General features: G+C 45.8%; 1 protein-coding gene across 1 annotated transcript in view; it reads right to left on the reverse strand.

The window, feature by feature from the left end:
- The window catches only part of LOC137627657 (ATPase family gene 2 protein homolog B-like), a 449,107-nt gene that overhangs the window by 156,685 nt on the left and 270,810 nt on the right, over positions 1–21,612 (reverse strand). The gene's annotated exons all lie outside the window — the stretch shown is intronic.

Raw genomic sequence — 21,612 nt, forward strand, 5'->3', positions numbered from 1 at the left:
TGGAGCAGTGCACATGAGACCGACAGAGGTCATGCCCAACGGGGTCGTTGAACGAGGCAGGGCATCCTTCGGCAGTACAACGGACCTTCTGTAGAAGAAAAGAGACATGAGTCTGGTGTTCCTTGAAACTCTGATAAGGGGTTAAAAAACCCTATTATTATAGAGCTCCGGCACTCACTGAATTCCCTAAGCTCCAATATTGCATTTAACTAATATCTGAATATCACTTTTAAGATGATACAGCCCCATACCATTGCTGGCGCTGTAATATTCAATTGTTTGTATAATTGTAATTTACCTAATGTCTGTTAATGACAGAAGAATAAATAACCTAAAGCAATCTGCCGACCTCCGAGGGTCGGGGAAGCAGTGACAGGCCCTTAAAATAAATATAAACACCAGCCTTAGCTAAAGGCAAGGCAAATATAAGTGTGAAGTGTATGGGCGACCTCCGGTGAAGCCAGAGGGTGATGAGATGTCCTGAATAATTCAATTGTGGCTAATAATTCAATTGTGAAAGATATAAAACACAAGCCGCAGCTAAAGGCTAAGGCTTAGATAATAGTAAAGCGTATTTACGATCTCCGGTGAAGCCGGAGGTAGAAGAAAGGTCCTGAATAATTATATTGTGAATAATAACACAATTGTAATAACAATGGCTATTGTGTGGATATGGCCGTGGCCTGAGACTGCAGTAAGGGCCACCGGAGGGTCGTATCTAAACAATATGAAGCCCGTCCCATGTAGTAAACAATATATAAATATAACAATAGAACTAAAGTCATTGAGAATCCCTCATGGCGGAGTAGAACTCAAGGCGGAGTGGAAAAACGTTCATAACTACCCCCAAGCCGTAACGGGGAGAGGAGGAAACTCGGACCTAAAAATAACGCTAACTATTGAAAAGTAACCAAAATGAAATAACTCGTAAGTTATCATACACCCGTAGGGGGAGAGGTGAGGGAGGGAGAACCCGTTGAACGCACAAAACGGAAAACGGGAAATCCGCTCACCCACCGGAGCTAAGAAAGAAAACGAGAGAAAGGGGTAACTCGTGATTGCGAACAGAAAACGGGAACCCCAAGCTCTCGCTCTCTTGGACACAAAATCAGGACTAATAATCACAGAACACTATTATAAACGTATAAAATAAAACTGTACATCAAGATAAGACTACGAACGAAGAATAGCATCTGCTAAAACCCAAAATAAATAGCAAAGTCGAGTGACGAACGCCCCGGTGGGGCGGGTACTAAACAATAACAAAGCTAGAACGCTATCTTGTTCGTAGGCTGGACTTGCTAGCAAAAAGTACCATGAGCATAATAACAAAAAAAAAAAAAAAATAAAAAATAAAAAAAAATAAACAAAAATATAAAAAAAAATAATAATAATAACGGTTCCTAAGGCATAAGGCCAGGAACTTAACCAAGAACCTAAGTGACAGAGTACTAAACGGGCAGACTAAGATGAATTCCCAAGACAAGTGAACAAACAATGGCCGCCGTGAAGGGCCAGACGGGAATGATAAAACAGACTATACTGGATATAAAATAAAAGCCCGGTACTATAAAAAGCTGTCAAAACAAACTATGGTACTTAATATTGGAATGTGTGTAGATGGAGCTTCGGACATGATGAAATAAAAACACGAGTGTGAAAAAAGCCGAGAGCACCACAAAAATTTCCCACAATGTCGCAGTCCAAAAAGAAGGATGTTGTTCAGATGGCGCTCGCGTCGGGGCGTGGGTGGCGCGGCTCTGGTAGGTTGGCTAGGGCCTTTGTATCGGCCCATCCCTTTGACGAAGGAATTAACTAAATGGAAGACAACCTGTGAATAGTGGATTTCACGCGCCTTTGCTTTATACATGACACCCAAAAGGTGCTCGCGCGAGGGTTGTAACCTCAGCATTCCATGCTTTTATCTTTCTCTGGTATAATTGGAAGGTTTTATCAGAAAAGGTATTTTAGAAGGACTCTTTTCACCGGGCGCCACAGGTCTCTCCCCAGAAATAGATTTTTCCTTCGTCAAAATCCCTTATTTAGACTCGAGTTTGAGGCTGCTATTAGATCGGAGAAAGAGGAAGAGAAGCTAATCATAGGAGCAGATAAGAATGGCACAGTGTGGAAGAGAAAGGATGGATATGAGGAGGCATATATAAAATATGGTAGAAGTAATGAGAATAAATGATAAGCTTTAAAGATCCCAATGATAATTGGGGATCAGATAATAAATATAATTTCAGCATATGCCCCCCACCCCCAATGGGTTGTTAAGAACAATAAAAAATATTACTCTATTTAGAAAAGAGTTGGAGGCTGCTATTAAATCAGTGAAAGAGGAAGAGAAGCTACTCATAGGAGCAGATATGAATGGAAGAGTGAGGGAGAGAAGGGAATGTATATGAGGATGTATATGGAGGTCATGGGTTTGGAATTAGAAATGAGGATGGGGAGTATGTAATTAGAGATTGGTCAGAGTTTTGAATTGGCATTCATGAACACTTGGTTTCAGAAGTTGAGTAAGTATCTGATAACCTATGAAAGTGGAGGTGTAGAAAGCCAAATAGATTACTTCTTGGTTAGAAAAGCAAACAAGAAAAATGTGAACTGTAAAGTGATTTTCAGGACAGCTTATGTTCCACAACATAAACTATAAGTGATGGATTTAAAATGAGAGGTAGAACACCTAAGAGGAGAAAGAGGGGATCTAGAATTAAGTTTTAGGACCTTGAAGGAGAAAAGTGTGAGCAATTTAGCATTTTCAGAGAGAGACGACTGGAAAGGTTGACCTTAGAGATTGGACAAGGTAATAGGGTGGAAAATATTTGGTTGTGTATGAAAGAAATATTTGTAAGGGATACGGAGTAATTAGAGTGAAGAACCAGCGGATATGGTGTGTAGAAAGGAGAAAAGTGTTGGTGGAAGAGAGGTGCAAGAATCAGTTAAAAAAATCAAAGACATTCAAGGACTGGAAAGTAAGACAGGCACAGACAGTAGAAGAACGGTACAGAGAAGAGGAAAAAGATTCTAGGAGGAAAGTAAGTATAACTATTGGAAGAGCAGTAGAGCAGTTAAATGAAAGGCTACGAACAAATGAAGGAAAAAGGATATCTATAACATTTCAAACTTAAGGAAAAGGCAAAGACAGGATTTAGGGCAACTGGTAGTCATCAGAAATTGAGATGGAAATATATTGCATAGGGATGATGACGTTAAGAGGAGATGGAGAGAATATTATGAGGATATATTGAATACTGAAAATGAAAGAGAGGAGCTGAGAAAAGCACAAAGGGGCCAGTGATGAAGATACAGTGTACAGAAGTGAAGCGGACATTGAATAGAATGAAAAATAGTAAAGCACCAGGTCCATCAGTTTCAAATTGAAATGGTCAAGTTACTTGCAACAGAGGGAGAAGAATGGATGCTGGATTTATTGAGAGCAATATGAGACAAGGAAATGGTGGCTTAAGACTGGGAGGAGAGTCTAATGGTATTTATATTTAAGCAGAAAGGTGACATCATGGAATGCAATAACTACAGGGGAATTACATTAACAGAACATGAACTAGATGAAAGATTGAGAGAGACTGTAAAGATTGGGAAACAGCGGTATGGATTCATGAAGGGGAGAGGGACTGTGGGTGCCCTTTTATACTAAGGCAGTTACTGGAAAAAGAGACTAGAGGGAAACCAGGAGGTCTTTTGTGTTTGTGTAGATTTAGAAAAGGCTTATGAAAGAATACCAAGTGAAGTGATTTTTGGTGCTTGAGGAAGAGCAAAGTCTGGGAGGTGCTTGAAGAAGAGCAAAGTCCCAGAGAAGTTGGTTAGAATGGTAGAGATGATTTACGAAGCTGGTTAGAATGGTAGAGATGATTTACAAAAGAACAAGGATAAAAGTAATAACAGCTGTCGGCAAAACAGAAAACTTTGAAGTTAGAGTTGGATTACATCTCAAGGGTCAGCATTAAGCCTTTTTTATTTGTGTTGGTCTTGGATGCATTAAGAGAAGGGATCAGAAATGAAGAGTTGTGAGAGTTGCTATATGCAGATGATTTGGTGATTACTGCTGAAAACGAGGAAGAATTACAGAGAAGGGTAGTAGAGGAGAAAGACTTGGAAAGAGGTGGTTTGAGGGTGAATGTGGATAAGACTGAAACCATGGTTAGCAGTAAGGATGGTAGGGACAAGCTAGTCATACATGAAAGTAGAGGAGCAGCTATAAAACTGGTAGAATAATTTAGATACTTGGGATCTACTATAAATCAGGAGGGAGGATGTGAGGCTGAAGATAAGAATAGGATAAAAGCAGCATGGGGAAAGTTGAGGGAGGTAGCATGAGTGATATGTGATAGGAAAATCCCAATCACAGTAAAAGTTAAGATCTACAGCACAGTAATAAGTTCAGTGTTAATGTATGGATCAGAAACTTGGGCTTTAAGATGAAAAGGGGAAGCAGAGCTTGAGAGAACAGAGATGAGAATGCTAATGTAGATTAAGGGAATATGACAAATTCGTAGATAATTTGTATCTTTCCTAACTATACAAACCTTAGCTATCTAATAGGGGTTATTACTTTCAGCGTAGCTGAAATGACGAGCCATTAGAATTTTAACGAGGGTTTACTACCCCACCGCTAGTTAGCGGGGGGTAACGAGGGTAGCCTGTTACCCCCCCCCCCCATCAAACACACCTGTGCTTGAGCTCACTTTGCTTGGAGGTAGGACTTCAAGGGGGATAGGGCTGGCGGGCAAGTTTGATTAAATAGCTAAGGTTTGTATAGTTAAGAAAAATACAAATTATCTACGAATTTGTCATTTTTTCCATAACTGACATACAAACCATGCTATTTAATAGGGGTGACTCACCCATTAGGAAGGGTAGAAAGTCCCTGCCAGTACTGGCTTTTGGCTTTGCCCGGGGTATGGGGACATGACAGTACAGTATTATCTTAATACTAGGAACACAAGGAAACATGGTTTACCTGCAGTGGTTTGAGGTCAGCTGTGCAGAGAACCCAGGATGCTGCTTTCCCCAAGAGAGGGGAAGATGAAGAAAAGAATAAGGGCCAGACAAACCTTTTCATTCATGCAGACTAAGACCGGGTAACAATGCCCTCAACCTTCTGCAACTTGTCCACTAAGGAGCCTGAGGTTTTAAACCAGCTGTTGTGCAGCCACCACAGGGCCGATAGAAAACGTATTGAGCCTCCTGTGGGTCACGTCTTGCAGGTAGAGGGCTGTGAAGGTCGTCTGACGCTTCCACACCCCAGCTTGAAGAACCTGCGTCACTGAGAAATTTTTCTTGAAGGCCAGGGACATAGCTACTCCCCTGACATCATTTGATCTAGGGTGACGTGACGGAGGAGGGTCTGGATTCAGGGACAGATGGATCACCCTACAAATCCATGCCGAGATGGTGTTCTTGGTGACCCTCCTCTTAGTCCTCGTAGTGCTAACAAACAATGCTTGCACCTGGGGACGGACTGCAGCCGTTCTTTTGAGATATAGCCTAAGACTCTTTACTGGGCACAGTAGGAGATGGTCTGGGTCATCTGTTACAGAACAAAGACTCGAAATCTGGAAGGAGTCGAACCGAGGGTCCGGCACCCCAGGATTTTGAGTCTTAGCAATAAACTCAGGGACGAATTTGAACGTTACCTCCCCCCATTCCCTTGAATGGGCGACGTCGTATGAGAGACCATGAAGTTCACTGACTCGCCTGGCCGAAGCCAATGCTAGAAGGAACACCGTCTTCCAAGTTAGGTGGCGATCTGAAGCCTGGCACAATGGTTCATAGGGAGGTCTCTTAAGAGACCGGAGAACTCGAACCACGTTCCTTGGAGGAGGTCTCACTTCCGACTGAGGTCAGGTAAGTTCATAACTCGGTATGAGTAGGGAAAATTCCAGCGAGGAAGAAATGTCTATTCATTTGAGCCTGAAGGCTAGACTTAAGGCTGAGCGATAGCCTTTCACCGCCGAGACAAAGGCGCATTTCTTCCCGCAAATACAAGAGAAACTCCGCTATTGTTGGAATAGTGGCATCGAGTGGAGAGATACCCCTTCCACGACACCAACCACAGAAGACTTTCCATTTTGCCTGGTAGAGAGATGCGGATGATTTTCGCAGATGTCCAGACATCCTAATCGCAACTTGTTGTGAAAATCCTCTCTCAGCGAGATGCTGAATAGTCTCCAGGCGTGAAGTCGTAGCGAAGCTACGGCTTTGTGGAAGATGTTGGCATGTGGTTGTCTGAGTAGATCGTGTCGCGGAGGGAGTTCTCTCGGAAGTTCCGTTAGGAGGTGCAGGAGGTCCGGAAACCATTCCACGTGATGCCATAGCGGAGCTATGAGGGTCACTGAAAGATTGACCGATATTCTGGTCTTGTTGAACATCCTCCTCATCAGACAGAACGGGGGAAAGGCGTACACGTCGATGTTGTCCCACCGTTGTTAGAAGGCATCTTGCCAGAGCGCCTTGGGATCCGGGACTGGGGAGCAATACATTGGAAGCTTGAAGTTCAGCGCTGTCGCGAACAGATCCACAGTCAGGACTTTGTTGGCTACTAGATGATCCAAAGACCACTCGGTACTCACTATCTGAGACGCTCTGCTCAGATTGTCGGCGAGCACATTCCTCTTGCCTGGAATGAAACGTGCCGATAGTGGAATCGAGTGGACTTTGATCCATCTCAGTATCTCTAATGCAAGATGGGATAGCTGCTTCGAAAAGGTACCTCCTTGCTTGTTGATGTAAGCCACTACTGTGGTGTTGTCGCTCATCACCACCACAGAGTGACCCGCCAGGTATTGTTGGAACTGCTGAAGGGCCAAGAAAATGGCCCTCATCTCTAGAAGATTTATATGGAGGCACTTTTCTGATTCTGACCACAGGCCTGAGGTCCTGTGGTGCAGAACGTGGGCCCCCGACCCTTTCTTTGAGGCGTCCGAAAACAGCATCAAATCCGGGGGAAGGACGAGAAGATCCACTCCTCTTCGTAGGTTCTCGTCTGTCACCCACCACTGGAGGTCCGTCCATTCCGCAGGTCCCATAGGGATCATGACGTCCGGGGAATCGCAACCTTGATTCCACCGGGACTTGAGTCGCCATTGGAGGGATCTCATCCCGAGGCAACCGTTGGGAACTAAACGAGCCTAGGATGAGAGGTGACCGAGGAGACGTAACCATGATTGGGTTGGAAGCTCTTCTTGTCTGAGAAAAGGGCTTGCGACCCTCCTCAGCCTTGCTATCCTGTCGTCTGATGGGAAGGCTTTATGGAGATTGGTGTCTATAATCATGCCTAGGTAAACCAGTCTTTGAGTGGGAAGCAGAGAGGACTTCTCGAGATTTACCATGATCCCCAGATCCTGGCAAAGTCCCAGAAGTTTGTCTCTGTGTCTAAGAAGGGATGACTCCGAGTCTGCTAGGATCAGCCAGTCGTCCAGATAACGGAGGTGACGGATGCCAATACTGTGTGCCCACGACGATATTAGGGTGAACACTCTGGTGAAAACCTGTGGTGATGTGGAGAGACTGAAACACAGCACCTTGAACTGGTACACCTTGTTGTCTAGGCTGAATCTAAAGTACTTCCTTGAAGACGGATGGACTGGGACCTGAAAGTACGCGTCCTTCAGATCCAGTGTACACATGAAGTCTCACTGCAAGTCTGACCGTGTATGCGGTCTCCATGTTGAACGGGGTTTGCTTGACAAACTTGTTCAGAGCCGAGAGGTCGATGACTGGTCTCCAGCCTCCAGACGCCTTCTTTACAAGAAATAGTTGACTGAAGAAGCCTGGAGACCCGTCGAGGACCTCCTGGAGAGCGCCCTTCTTCAACATGGTCTCGACTTCTGCCCGAAGGGCTTGCCCCCTTGCCGATACCATGGCAAGGGAGCTCAATGACACTGGATTCGTTGTCAGGGGAGGTAGAGATGTTGTGAACGGGACGCGATATCCCTGACTGATTACAGAAATCGTCCAGGAATCGGCCCCGAGTTGCTGCCACCTGTATGCGCAACTTTGTAGGCATCCCCCCACTGGTGGACATGCAGGGGACTGCCAATCCTAGCGTTTGCGGCCTCGGCTGCTCCCTCTAGGATTCTTTCCTTCCCTGGAGGACTTCTTGCCTTTCCTGTCCTTGACAGGAAAGGGCTTAGACACCACTGTCATTGCTGCCGTTGTCGGTTTCGTGGTCTTGGTAGGACATGGCTGTTGGGGTGCTGGAGATTTATAGGGCTTAGATGTCAAAGCCCTATGTAGGAGGTAGTCTTGGTGGGACTTCCTCCACCTCTCAGCAGCATGCTCCATGTCCTTAGGCTCAAACAGGTTCGTTTCCATAACGGAAGAATGTCTGAGCCTGCTGATCTCGTTGCTAGTGACCTTCTAGTGGAACCTCTCAGACACTGCATCCCGACATTTCAGGATGGTGTTTTCCCACAAGTTCGAGACTTAGTGGGCCAGAAACTCGATCGGGGGAGTGCCTGAGAGTAAAAAGGTCTCCATATCTTTCCTGGTACGTTCTTTGGATAAATCCTCTGAACGTAACAGGATACCTAAGGTCTCTAGCCAGATATCCAGCCACGAAGTGGCCTGCATGGCACACTTCGCAACCTTCTCCTGACTAAGGATCTCAGTTGCCGAGAATGAGACCTGCCGGTTGGAGAGTCTCTCAAGAGGGACTCCCCTGGTAAGCTATTCAAATTAATGGTGAAGGGGAAGAGCTAAACAAGGCTCCTCTACGATCTCGAAGTACCTCCTCTGCTGTACACAAGGAGGTGGGAGAAGCTTGTTGCCGGCACTGGATCAGCTGGAGGAGGCAAGCTCGGAGAGCTGGACTGCGATCTTGTCCCTGGCACTCTTAACCCCCTGAGACCAGGGCAACGCTGCACTGGCCTTAGAGGGTTTTTAAGTCCCAAAAACTCGGTCCAAGACCGTGTCTTTGCCCTCCCGAGGAGGAATCTCTGGGTCCGAAAACCCATTGAGAGTCCTCATAAGAGTCAGAACCTGCCAGAATGCATGTTCTGACTCCTGCAGCTCTCCTCCGGAAGGACTAGCAGCGAAGTCTCCTGTCCCCAAAGGCTCTTCTTGGGGAGACTCGAGGACGTTCTCCGAGTGACTGGCTGGCTCTGGTCCAAGTCTAGCTGAGGACTTCGGTACAGTCTTGGAGTCCTTCGACTCTCTCCTGGGAGGGATGCAGGACTCCAACAACGACAGAGGTAGGCTCTTCTCCACCCCTACCCGAGAAGACTTTTCAGCGCGAGGTGGAGTTTCCCTCAATGGTGCGATGGGGGAACGTCTCACCTCACGTGACTCCCCTGAGGATGGGAAGTCCTCGTCCGAAGGGGAGGAAGAAAAAGTCTGGGGGGGGAGGGGGCCTGCCTCGAAGACTTACGAGGAGACAGCTTCGTCCTCGGAGAAGTCACCGCGTCCGAAACTCCTCTCTTCCTCTTCAGGGGAGTAGATGCAGCCAAGGATTTGTGGCCCAACTCAGAGAGAACAGGCTTGAAAACCTGTGCTACCGCTCTGATTAGAGCCCCAAACCAGGGCTGCCGGCTGACGGCTGCGCTGAGCTCTTACACTCCGTCTGGAGGGACAGGGATCGACGAATCCCTGGGGGGAGTTTCCATAGGGGGTTCGCCTGTAAAGAAAAAGAGGATGAAGAAGAAATGTCCCTGGACCTTTCTGGAACCTTCCCCCCTACCGGTGAGCGCTCTGTTCTGCACTTGCGGGGGGAGGGGGGAACGCGGCGATGGTGACCTTACCGCGCGTTGTCCTGCAGCCTCGCGCATGGGAGGGTATTGGCGAACGCGCTGTGGAGCGCGCGATGGGGAATACCCGGGGTCGCGCGCTTGCGCGCGCGGGTGAGTGATGGCGCATAGGAGACTTCATAGAGTGCGCAGGAATCAGATTGCGCGCTCGTGCGCGCAAAGGTGAATGTTTGCTCGCGCATGGGCGCGCAGGATCAAGGTGAAGAGTCCGTGCGGGGGAGAGACCGTGTGCTCTAGAAGTCGATGGACGCGCGCGCAGGAGATATTTCTTGTGCGCAGGCGCGCAGCTGGAACCTGCGTGCGTTGGCGCCCCTCTTGCGGGCGCACATCAGGAGGAGATGGGGCAACCTCGTAGGCGCTTGTAGGTGACTGCGCGCGATTGCATGCTGGCGAGGGATGGCGTGCAGGTGAAGATACAGTAGACGGCGCGTTGGTGAGCGCTGGTGCGTTGGAGAGCGCTGGCGAGTAGGTTAAGTTCTAAACTTCCCTACTGCGCCCAAATCCAAAGATCGTAGACGCGCAGGAGAGCTCTGGCGCGCGGGCGAGCTCTGGCGAGCGGGCGAGCTCTGGCGCGCAGGAGAGCGCTGGCGCGTTGGTGAATGCTGCCGCGCAGAAGAATGATGGCGCGCATGGCGCGCAGAAGGTTGAGGGCGCGCAGTGGCGCGTTGGCGAGCAGGTGAGAGCTAACGCGCAGGTGAGCCCTGACGTGCAGGTGAGCCCTGACGCGCAGGTGAGCGCTGGCGCGCTATATCGGCAACAGTAGGAGAGCGCCTGTGCGCTAACTCCAAAACCTCAGAGAGGTCAGCTGAACGTTGGCGCGCATGATTTGCATGGCGCGTAAGGGACGTATGCGCTAATTTGCATGTACGCCCTTGTTGCCCCAAAGGGACCGGTGCCTGTTTTATAAAAACAGGTTTCGTTGGCACCCACAGCGCATCAGCAGCCAGGAACGGCGACGGCAGGTCAGCAGGTCTGACAGGTGGAAGGTCGGCGTGTCTTTTGTAAGGACGACCTTCCACCGAAGGGAATCGCGAACGATCCGCAGAGAGGTCCAGGGTTGTAGCAGGAACAGTCGGAGATTGATGACGAGGCCCCTCTGCGGCGGACTGTGGCGATGACAATGAACCGAAGAGGAGCCTCCTCACACCCTTGTGAGGTGAAGGAAGACCTCTCCGGCGAAGAGGAGGGCGAGCCTTCCGGCGTATGCGCCCTCTGGGGGCCGTTGGGTCAGCAAGCTGACCATCAGCAGTCTTCCAAAGAGGAGTCTCTGTGAGTGAACTCCCCCGAGGGGAAGAATCACCGGCAGGAGAGACTGTTGGACTTAGTTCCTCCCTCGAAGGTTGAACAGAGAGAGAAACTAAGCCTTCAGCTACAGCAGGTTGAGCAGTTGCAGAGGCATTAGGAGATACCGCATCGGATACCTCTGCCACCACAACGTTGACGATAGACAGAGGATCAACTTTTGCCAACGTCGGCGATTGCTTGACAGTGGCACCCAACCGGATGATGTCAAACAAGGCTTCCTTGGAGGGTGAACCATCGAGCCCCAAGGAGGACCAAAGCTGAAATAAATCAGTTACATTTACATTTAAATTTAATTCCTTCCCCGGGGGAAGAGGTGGAGCTGCCTCGCTAGGGGAGGCAACGCCATCTCTCGAACCTCAAGGTCGGGAAACAGAACCATGGTCTACGCTACCACTCGACGGTTTCTCAGAAGAAACCGATCGAGTGGGAGCTTCGGAGGAGGTTTGGGCAATGGAAGAAGAGTCCTTGGGTTTTTCTCCTTTCAAAGAAATCTTCGAAGGAGAAATATCCCGCCTGGACTTCTTCTTCCGTCGCCGAGAAAACCTCTCCCACTGGGAGGTAGACCACTCCCTACACTCACCACACTTATTAGTTCTATCACACCGTTGGCCCCTACAGTAAGGACAAAGGGTGTGAGGGTCCGTCTCGACCGCCGACATAAATGTACCACAAGGGCTGTCGGGTAATCCAGGACATTTGCGCATGATCGCAGAGGCCAACTTCACAAACAAACCTGTAGGAGAGGAAGCAGAAAGACATTAATGGCTGTCAGAGAGGCGAAGGTGAGAGCGGACACGTCCGACTACCACCCGAGCCGAGAGCAAAGTGAGCTCAAGCACAGGTGTGTGTGAGGGGGGGGGGGGTAGCAGGCTACCCTCCCTAACCCCCGCTAACTAGCGGTGGGGTAGTAAACCCTTTTTAAAATTCTAATGGCTCTTTATTTCAGCTACGTCGTAAGTAATAACCCCTATTAAATAGCGTGGTTTGTATGTCAGATACGGAACAAATCACAGTCTGAAAGATTGGAAAATGATGAAATAAGAAGAATGGCAGGTGTAGCAAAGACTGGAGGGGCACTCAGTAAATGCAGACATCCACCGCAGCAGCTTATTTCTTGACCTTTTGCTCAACCTTGACCTTGACCTTTGACCTTACCACATATTAATTGGCATAGATTTTCATACACTCAAATATGAACCAAGTTTGAAGTCTCTGTGACAACAAAAGTCCAACCTTATGACTGATTACGTGAATTGGACATTTTGCTTGACCATGACCTTGACTTTCCAAAATTTAATAATTTCCAGCTTTTTACATAACAGTTAATCCCTGCAAGTTTCATTACTTTACAATTAAAATTGGGGCCAGAAAGCTGTTCACAAACACACACACACACACAAGCAAATACACAAACAGGGGCAATAACATAACCTCCTTCCAACTTCATTGGCGGAGGTAATTACTGAGATGATAAGAGTGTTACAACTTGAGATGGTGTGGGCACATGGTAAGGATGGATGGTGGGGAGGGAATGAGGTGGGCTTGGGAGGAACCTATAAGGGGGAGAAGATCAAGAGGGAGGCAGAGAATTAGATGGCGAGATAAGGTGTAAGGTGTAAGACGGGGTTTGGTGGAAGAGGATGCCTTTAATCAAAGGCATTGGAGACGGTGCATCAGGCAACCGACCCTATAATGTAGGGATAACGGTCAAGAAGAAGCAGCAGCTTCATAAGGCTAGGGGATGGAGAAGGTCTTGAACCTAGATGGTAAGCTGATGGCTTCTGGCTTTGGTCACAAATTCACTCCAAAAAAACAGAAATCTTATTCCAACCTTCTTGGTTAATACAAGGGAGTCTGTGCAACTTCCCAACTCTCTTAGCTAAAGTTACTCCTAGAAAAAAGACATTCTTGAGAGTTAGAACTCTGTCTGATGACCTTGTAAAAGACCCGTGTGGGGCTAGAACAATTGACTTCAGAACATGGGTCACATCCCACTCAGGGGGCCTGAGGTCCTAAAGTAAGCATAAACAAATCTCACAAGGAAGAGATCATGTTCTTCAGTAAGAAAATAAGGGTCAGGGCTGAGCAGTAGCCTTCCACAAGCACGACTGAGAGAGGTACCTTGGCAAAGATAAATGAGCAAGTCTGTGCGCTAAAGATGCTAACAGATCAAGATACCACTTAGCTTGTGGCCATCTAAGAGTAACAATGTTCATCTGAGACCTACCATGATCAACACTCAGTTGATCTACCAGAGAATCAGAATGAACAGGAGAAAGGCATAGACACTCCAATGACCCGATGAGTGTTCCTCTAACACTGCCCAGAGATCTAAAACAAGGAACAGAACAACTGGAAAATCCTGTTTAGCAATGTGCTGAAGCACATTGATTACCAGTTTGCCAAACAAACCAAGAAGTCTATCGACTATGCAAGGAAGTGGGGATCACTGCGACTCTATAACTTATACATCTCTATACCACAGAATGCATCTAGCTGAAAGCTATACAGCATGATTCACCACCCAGATCTGCCTCTGCTTGGTGATGTAAGTTACCAAGGCAGTGTTGTTGCTCATCAACACTACCAAGTGCTTCCTCAAATGTTCTTGGAATGTATGTCTGTTGTATCTCCAAAATGTTGATGTGACCTGGTAACCTAGGTGAAAGCCCCACCTTTCCTGAGATGCTTCTGAGGGCAGCTACATGTCTGGTGGTGGGGAGCTGAGAGAGACTCCCATACCGAGGTTTTCTTTATCCAGTCATTAGGTAAGATCAGTTCCTACCTCCTGTCCCACTAAAACAGGATAGAATGGGGCAGTCTGATGACCAACCAGTGATCCTACAATACCATTAAAGGCATCTCTGGTTATGACTTCCATGAGGAATGAGCTTCTCTAAGAAGACTTGCCAATGTTGAGCTGATAGTACTGTCTGGACAGAATGGTTTGACTACCTCTCTGAGGATATTAATGCAATCACCTGATGAAAAGACTTGATGCTGCCATGTCTATCAGCATGCCCAGACACTTTAACCTCTAATTTGGTGTGACTTGATTTCTACCAATCTATCACAATCACCAGATCATGACAAAAAGCAAGAAGGTTATCTTGATCCTGTAGCAACTACCTACCTGAGGAGGTCAGGATCAACCAATCATGGGAATAAATAAATAACCTTATCCCGTACGAGTGAAATCCAAGCTGCCCTTTGCATGATCAGTCAAGTAAACACTCGGAGAGCAATGCACAGCACGAACACAAGATCTTGAACTAATAAACCACTGTTAAGGAAGAAACAGAGGTACTTCTGAGAGGACAGACAGTTAAATGGGTACTCAGAAGAGTAGTATTGAATGGGTACTTGGAAATATGCCTTCTTGAGATCTATTGAAAGTATGAAGTCTCCTCTGATGAAACTCAGAACAATTCATACCATTCCATCCTGAACCTGATGGATGTACAAACAGGTTCTGGGGAGAGTGGTATATGACCAGTCTCCAGCCCTTAGCTGACTTTTCCACCAAGAAGAGTAGACTAAAGAAGCTCAGAGGTCCTTCTTGAATATTTTCAAGCAGAATATTTTCCCACATCCCTTTCACCTCTGCAACAAAGCTAGGGATTTCCGTGATATTTGAGGATAGTTACGAATGCTACTGGATTGGAATATGGGGAGGGCTGCAGTCCAGAAAAAATAGTAAGTACCCATTGCAAAGGAAACACACTACCAATAATAGTAAGTACCCATTGCAAAGGACACACCCTACCCATGGCTCTGCTCAGTTTCTCTGCCAGGCTGTGCTATGGCATGCCAGGCATACCCAAACTTGTGACAGCAGGAGAGGGGAGACTCCAACATATGCATCTCCCTCTACCTTTTCTCATCTTTTTCATTAAACCTTATTAGTCCCACTATATAGCATGCTTGGCTACTCTAGTCAATCTATATACTTATATTCCTTGCATTTTCTTACCCCACTCCCACCCAACAAATATCCCTCCTCATCGCATCCATCCATCTAATCTGCTGACACCCTACACTCCTCTCCATCACACAAGTTCTTAGCTCTCTTGATTGGTCTTACCTCCTCCCTTATTACATGGCCATAGTAATTCAGCCAAGCTTCCATTGTTTTACTTTTTACATTACATATACCACACATTCTTCTTACATCTTATTTCTCTCTCCTTTCCAGTAGTAATATTCCAGCAGTCCATATCATCCTCATCTCAGTTTTTTCTAACTGTCCATCCTCTTCTCTCCAAAGTGCCAAGGTTTCTGTCCCATATAGTAGTACCCGGCCTGATAACTGTCTTATAAATCTTTCTTTTGAGTCTTAATGGCTTTCATTTATTGTCTGAAATAACTCCCTTTTCACCATGCTTTTTCCCTCTATCTCTCTCTCAATGCCTCCATCCTCTGTTATTATTGTTCCTAAGTAGTTAAACTCATTATTTTGTTTAGCCATGTATCATCTTCCACTTAAATGTTTAATGCTTAATGCCCTCTACTACTAATCATTAGCTCTGTCTTTCCAATGTTTATCTTTAATCCTTTCCTTTCTGGGGCTCCTTTCCATGCTAAAAAAAATTAGTTCTTCTGTGTCTGTTACAATGACTATATCATCAGCAAACATCAGTTCCAAGAATTCTTTATTGTTCCTTAAATCTGATGACAGTCCCTATAACAACAAGGAACAGGAATGAACTTAGAGCAGATCCCTGATAGAAGCCCATATCCTAAAGGAATGCCTCAGTCTCCCCACAATTTGTTAGTACGATGGTGGTCCTTGCCTCCTCGTACATCATCCCCACTAACCTTACCAACTTCTCTGGTACTTCTCTGGTACTCCCTTTTTCTTATAAACGACAGACTAACTTAGAGCAGATCCCTGATAGAAGCCCATATCCTAAAGGAATGCCTCAGTCTCCCCACAATTTGTTAGTACGATGGTGGTCCTTGCCTCCTCGTACATCATCCCCACTAACCTTACCAACTTCTCTGGTACTTCTCTGGTACTCCCTTTTTCTTATAAACGACAGACTAACCTTCTTAGTACCCTGTAACAAAACTTTTCAAGATCCACTGAACACATGCAAAGTTTCCTTTTCCTTCAAGATATTTCTCTTGGACTTGAACTATTATGAAATTGGCATCCACTGTGCTCTTTTTTCATAAACTCAAACACCTGCTCATGTATATCTATCAACTCTTTTAACCTTAATTCTCCTATTCTTTCTAGTATCTTAAATACAGGCTCCAAAACTTTTATTCCTCTGTAATTCCACAGTTTAGCATGTCTCATTTTTGTTTATACAATTTAATCAACCAACTATCTTCCCAGTCCCTTGGTATTTCCTCTACATCCCAGATCCTTTTCAATTGTGTGTGCACCCACTCTTCGCCTAGATTTCCCAATGCCTTAATAATTTATCTGCCTTCCTTACTGAACTGGTCAGGTTGGGGGCCTCAAACAGGTTGTACATACTCAGGATACTTCTAAGGGGAATAAGATGCAGGTGGTCCTAATCAGGGTCTAGAAAATATCAATACCATCTTTATCACTGATCCCACAGACAAACATGGATATTCCTTAAGATTTGTCAGCAGACTCCCTTGAAGGAGAGTATATGGTGGATTAGGAAGCCCTGCAAATTAAATCTACATTTCTCCACCGCCTCCAACAAATAACTCCAAAGCAAGAGTGAAATGAACCCCTGCACTAAAGCGTTCCAAAGTGCCAGTGCTATCTCTGGACCATCTAGTTTTGAGAATCTGTGCACCAGAACGTCCCTATCTTTCAAAACCCAGATGACCCACTAGTTCATTGCCTACTGTGATAAAAAAAAATATCACTGCTCTCCATCAGACGGTACAAGTCTCCTGTTCATACTTCTCCAAGGAGTCAAGAGTTAATAACAGCATCGACTTTGTCATGAGACTGATTTTAGGGTGACAATGGCAGAAGTCTCCATGGTCACTGTCTCTGGAGCTAAGAAGGGGTCAACCTAAAGAGAACCTTCACTGCCTCTAAGTGCAGGAAGAGGGTATTCCTTTTGGACTGACTAGAGGCAGAGTGTTTTCCGATCCACAAATCTGATCATCAACTCAATCCAAGGCCAACTAGCAAGATCTAACAGTAGCAGCTCCAGAGAAAGTCTCGACCCATAAAGGGCACCAAAGCATGGCTCAAATAACTGATGACCTACCTGAAGCTGGTGGCACCCAATTCTGCTTTCATAAATGAGTACAGTTAAGCCTCGTTATTCGCGATAGTTAGGTTACAGACACAGGCGCAATAAGCGAATTTTTGCGAATAAATACTACACTAGGGGGGGCTAACTCCTCACCTAAAAAGTCACTGCCCCTTGCCACAAGCGGGTGCCCGAGCTGATGATTAACACAGTAAATACTGCCTAATAATGTTTTAATTTGCTTTCTACAATAGTTTATAATCATATGTACAGTGTACAGTACATTTGCACACACGTACACTGTGTAATGGCACAGTAAGGTTACAGTACAGTATTGTGATAAGGTAAAGTTTACCGAGTCATCCTCATCCCCTTACTGTTCTGTATAACAAAAGTTGTTCATATCTAGTAGTACTGTACTGTAACCTAATACTCACTGATACTGGAGTGTATATTACTGTAATATATGTAAAGTAATATTACTACAGTACAGCTTAACTGTACCTATTGCAGGTGTTCGTTCAAGACTCGTCGCCTACGCCGCTACTCTAGAAGCATGATGCAACTTCTTGTGTTGTCTCTTGCTCATTATGTTATCTATACTTTTGTAAACAAGTACAGCTTATTTTACGAACTAAAAACTTAAATATCTTGATAATAATTGTTTCTTTTAAATAAATAAAAACTGTGCATTCGATTACTTTTCAAACGCTGCTCTCTCTCTCTCTCTCTCTCTCTCTCTCTCTCTCTCTCTCTCTCTCTCTCTCTCTCTCTCTCTCTCTCTCTCTCTCTCATACTTAGATAGATAAAATACACCCGAAATTTAAAACAAAAGCACATAAATGTTTGATTAAAGCACAATTAACTATAAATAATCGTAATTTTCTAAAATGCAATAATGCTTCCGAAATGAAATTGAATATTTAGAGAGAGAGAGAGAGAGAGAGAGAGAGAGAGAGAGAGAGAGAGAGAGAGAGAGAGAGTATTAGTCCTCTCTTATTCGATGTCAGGATGCCAGAAAACTTCAAATACCCTTCATATTATCCCCCCCCCCCTCTCTCTCTCTCTCTCTCTCTCTCTCTCTCTCTCTCTCTCTCTCTCTCTCTCTCTCTCTCTCTCTCTGTAATAAATGAAATCTTTGTTTCTTTGCTGAGTCTCTATTGAGGCTTTATAATCAAGCAACACAGAGCTAAAAACTATAAAATATTGTGTATCGGCAACATGAATGAAACTCCAGTTAACATTATGTGATTCAACTCAACTCACAGTACAAATAACTAAAATATGAGAGAAGCATTTCAAATAAAACTATTGGAATTAATATACTAATTGGAAAATGATAAATCAAGTAATACTGGTATTGTTCTTTTAAGGTAACCCCACAGACTCCTCACTAGGTAAAACCCCAGTTGATGGGTTTTTGGTTTCCGAACGAAGAAACTTTATTCAAAATGGGCTACACCTAGGGTACAGCACACTCGGATTTTGAGTCTTGGCAATCCACTCAGGGACCCCGCTGAGGATTACTTCTCCCCGTCCCCTAGAGTAGGAGACATCAGAAGATGGATCATACAACACGCTAACTCTCTTGGTCAAAGCCCAAGTGAGTAGAAAGGTCGTCTTCCATTTAAGGAAGCGATCTGCTGCCTGGCATAAAGGTTCGTAGAGAGGGGCCATCAGGGAATGAAGGACCCGAACCGCATTCCCAAGAGGAAGTTGAGATCCGACGGGGGACAAGTTATCTCAAACTTGTATAAGTAAAGGCATTGATGGGAGAGAATCCCCTTCCACGACATCAGTCACAAAGGACCAAACACTTCGCCTCGAAGACCGACGCTGAAAAGTGTCTGAGGTGCCTAGACATCTTCTCCGCAACTCGTTGCGAAAGGCCTCTCTGAGAGAGGTGGTGTAGGATCGTCCCAGGCGTGAAGTCGAAGCAAAGCTATGGCTTAGGAAAGTGTTAGCATGTGGCTGCTCGGAAGATCGTGTCGTGGAGAAAGATCCCTCGGAACTCCGTCAGGAGCTGTAAAAGGTCCGGGAACCATTCTGTGGGTTGCCATAGCAAAGCTATTGGAACTCCGTCAGGGGCTGCAGAAGGTCCGGGAACCATTCTGCGGGATGCCATAGCAAAGCTATTGGGGTCATTAATAAGATCTTGCTTACCCTGACTTGGCTGAGGGCTTTTTCACCAGACCGAATGGGAGAAAAAAGGCACACCTCTAAGCCGCCCCACCGATCTTGGAATACATCTTGTTTGAGGGCCTGGTGTTCCGGGACTGGGGAACGGTCGAGCGGGAGCCTGAAGTTCAGGGCCGCTGCGAGCATAACCACAGTCGGGGACCTCACAAAGTTAAGACTTTGTTGGATACAAGATGATTCCAAGACACTAGGAGCCCACTATCTGGGTGGTTTTGCAAGCACATTCCTGTACCAGGAATGATGCGAGCAGATGGGGGCAACTAGTTGTCCTCTGTCCATCTGAGGCTTCGTACTGCTAGATGGTTTTCTAAGAGAGGTGAAAGCTGGTACCTTTCTGAATCAGGCCAACAGACGAGGCTGGAATGGTGCGGCATATGCTCCCCTCACCCCCCCCCCTCTCTTTTGATGCATCGAAGAGAGCATCAGATCCAGAGGGAAAACAAGAAGACAGGCCTCTTTGCAGAAGCTCTCGTCTGCCATCCATCAACTGCGGATTGCCCAGCGGTGAGGGGGCGGGGAGTGCATAGCAATAAACATATCTCGAGATGATGTCGAGACGTGTAACTATTTGCACGTTCTTGCAATGAAGGAGAACAGCCTGTGCCACCAATCCAGTGTGGTTGGCCAAATAAGACCGATACCAAACGGTAAACCAGTTAATCAGTACAGCTTTTGTTATAATAGCGAATCTCCATAGAGATTGCTTTCCGGACGAGAGACTGTATGGTAATCACCGAACACATCCAACCAAACCCAAGAGTGGATTGAGATGTTTTTTCAATCTATTGTTGGATGGGTATAAAGCATAAGTCTACTACGGAGTAGTAACACCGAACTGTGAGCATGACAAGCATACGTGCGTAGTTCGACTTAAAAGTCGTGTCTGGAACTCAGTTGGAGCGCGTTGAAAACATTCGTAACAGAGGTTTCTCCTTCTTAGGACAAAAAAACGTTCGTACTTTGTCTCCGATCGGTAAACTAGCATTTACATTAAATGTTCCCTACTAGGGAACAGACATGCTTATGAGAAGTTTCCAGCCAAAGCCTTTGTAGGAGACTAAGACTTCCGATCAGGGGAAAGGAAAAATATGCCTATAAGGAGGCAGAATCTAAATGCCGTATGTCTGGTTACAGGAAAGTAGCCAAGTAATGTACTGAATAACCTGGTTTCAGTAAGGGATATAAATAAGGGATTTTGACGAAGGAAAAATCTATTTCTGGGGAGATACCTGTGACGCCCGGTGAAAAGGTCCTTCTTATCTCTTTTCTGATATAAAGACTTCCAAATATACCAGAGAAAGTTAAAGCATGGAATGCAGAGGTTACTACCCTCGCGCGAGCACCCTAAGGGCGTCGTGTATAAAGATAGGGCATGTGAAAACCACTATTCACATGTCGTCTTCCATTTAGATAAATCCTTCATCAATAAGGGATGAGCCGCTACAGCGGCACTAACCAAACCTACCTGATCCACACCACCGACGCCTGACTCGAGCGCCACCTACACATCCTTCTGTATGAGATGGCTTGGAAAGGAAAGGGTCGGGGAAAAAACCAGGGAAGGGTTTCACCGGGCGTCACAGGTATCTCCCCAGAAATAGATTTTTCCTTCGTCAAAATCCCTTTTCTGGGTCAACCTGTGACGCCCGGTGAAAATATACCAGAGAATACCTTCCAAGCCCACAATTCAAAAAGGTTAAAGTAAAAAACGTTATGTACAAGTGGAGGTTATTATATACTGTACTGTATTAAGGAACGGAAAGTGACATACACAATCATCAAAACCTCATGTATAAAAATGCCATGATGGTACAAGTAAAGAATACTGTACAAACAACTCAAGAAATGCAATACAATCATAAACTACCAGCGTAGGTAGCTAAAAGTAAAAAGTTAATAATGGCCTAAGACAAAAAACAGAATAATCATAATATGGATACAAAATAACATGGCAAACTGTATAAATACCCATGGGTAAGCTATATACAATCCAAAAATGAAAGCAACTAACATGAACAAGGCAACAATGACATAACATAGGTATGGGGCTAAACCACCGACCGAGGTGAGAGGCATCGTGGTGGGTGTGGCAGGTAGGAGGGAGAAGGAAGAGAGTTGGACGAAAAGGAAGAAAGGTAAGAGAT

This window comes from Palaemon carinicauda, chromosome 2, assembly GCF_036898095.1.
Source record: "Palaemon carinicauda isolate YSFRI2023 chromosome 2, ASM3689809v2, whole genome shotgun sequence".
NCBI classification, from domain to species: domain Eukaryota; kingdom Metazoa; phylum Arthropoda; class Malacostraca; order Decapoda; family Palaemonidae; genus Palaemon; species Palaemon carinicauda.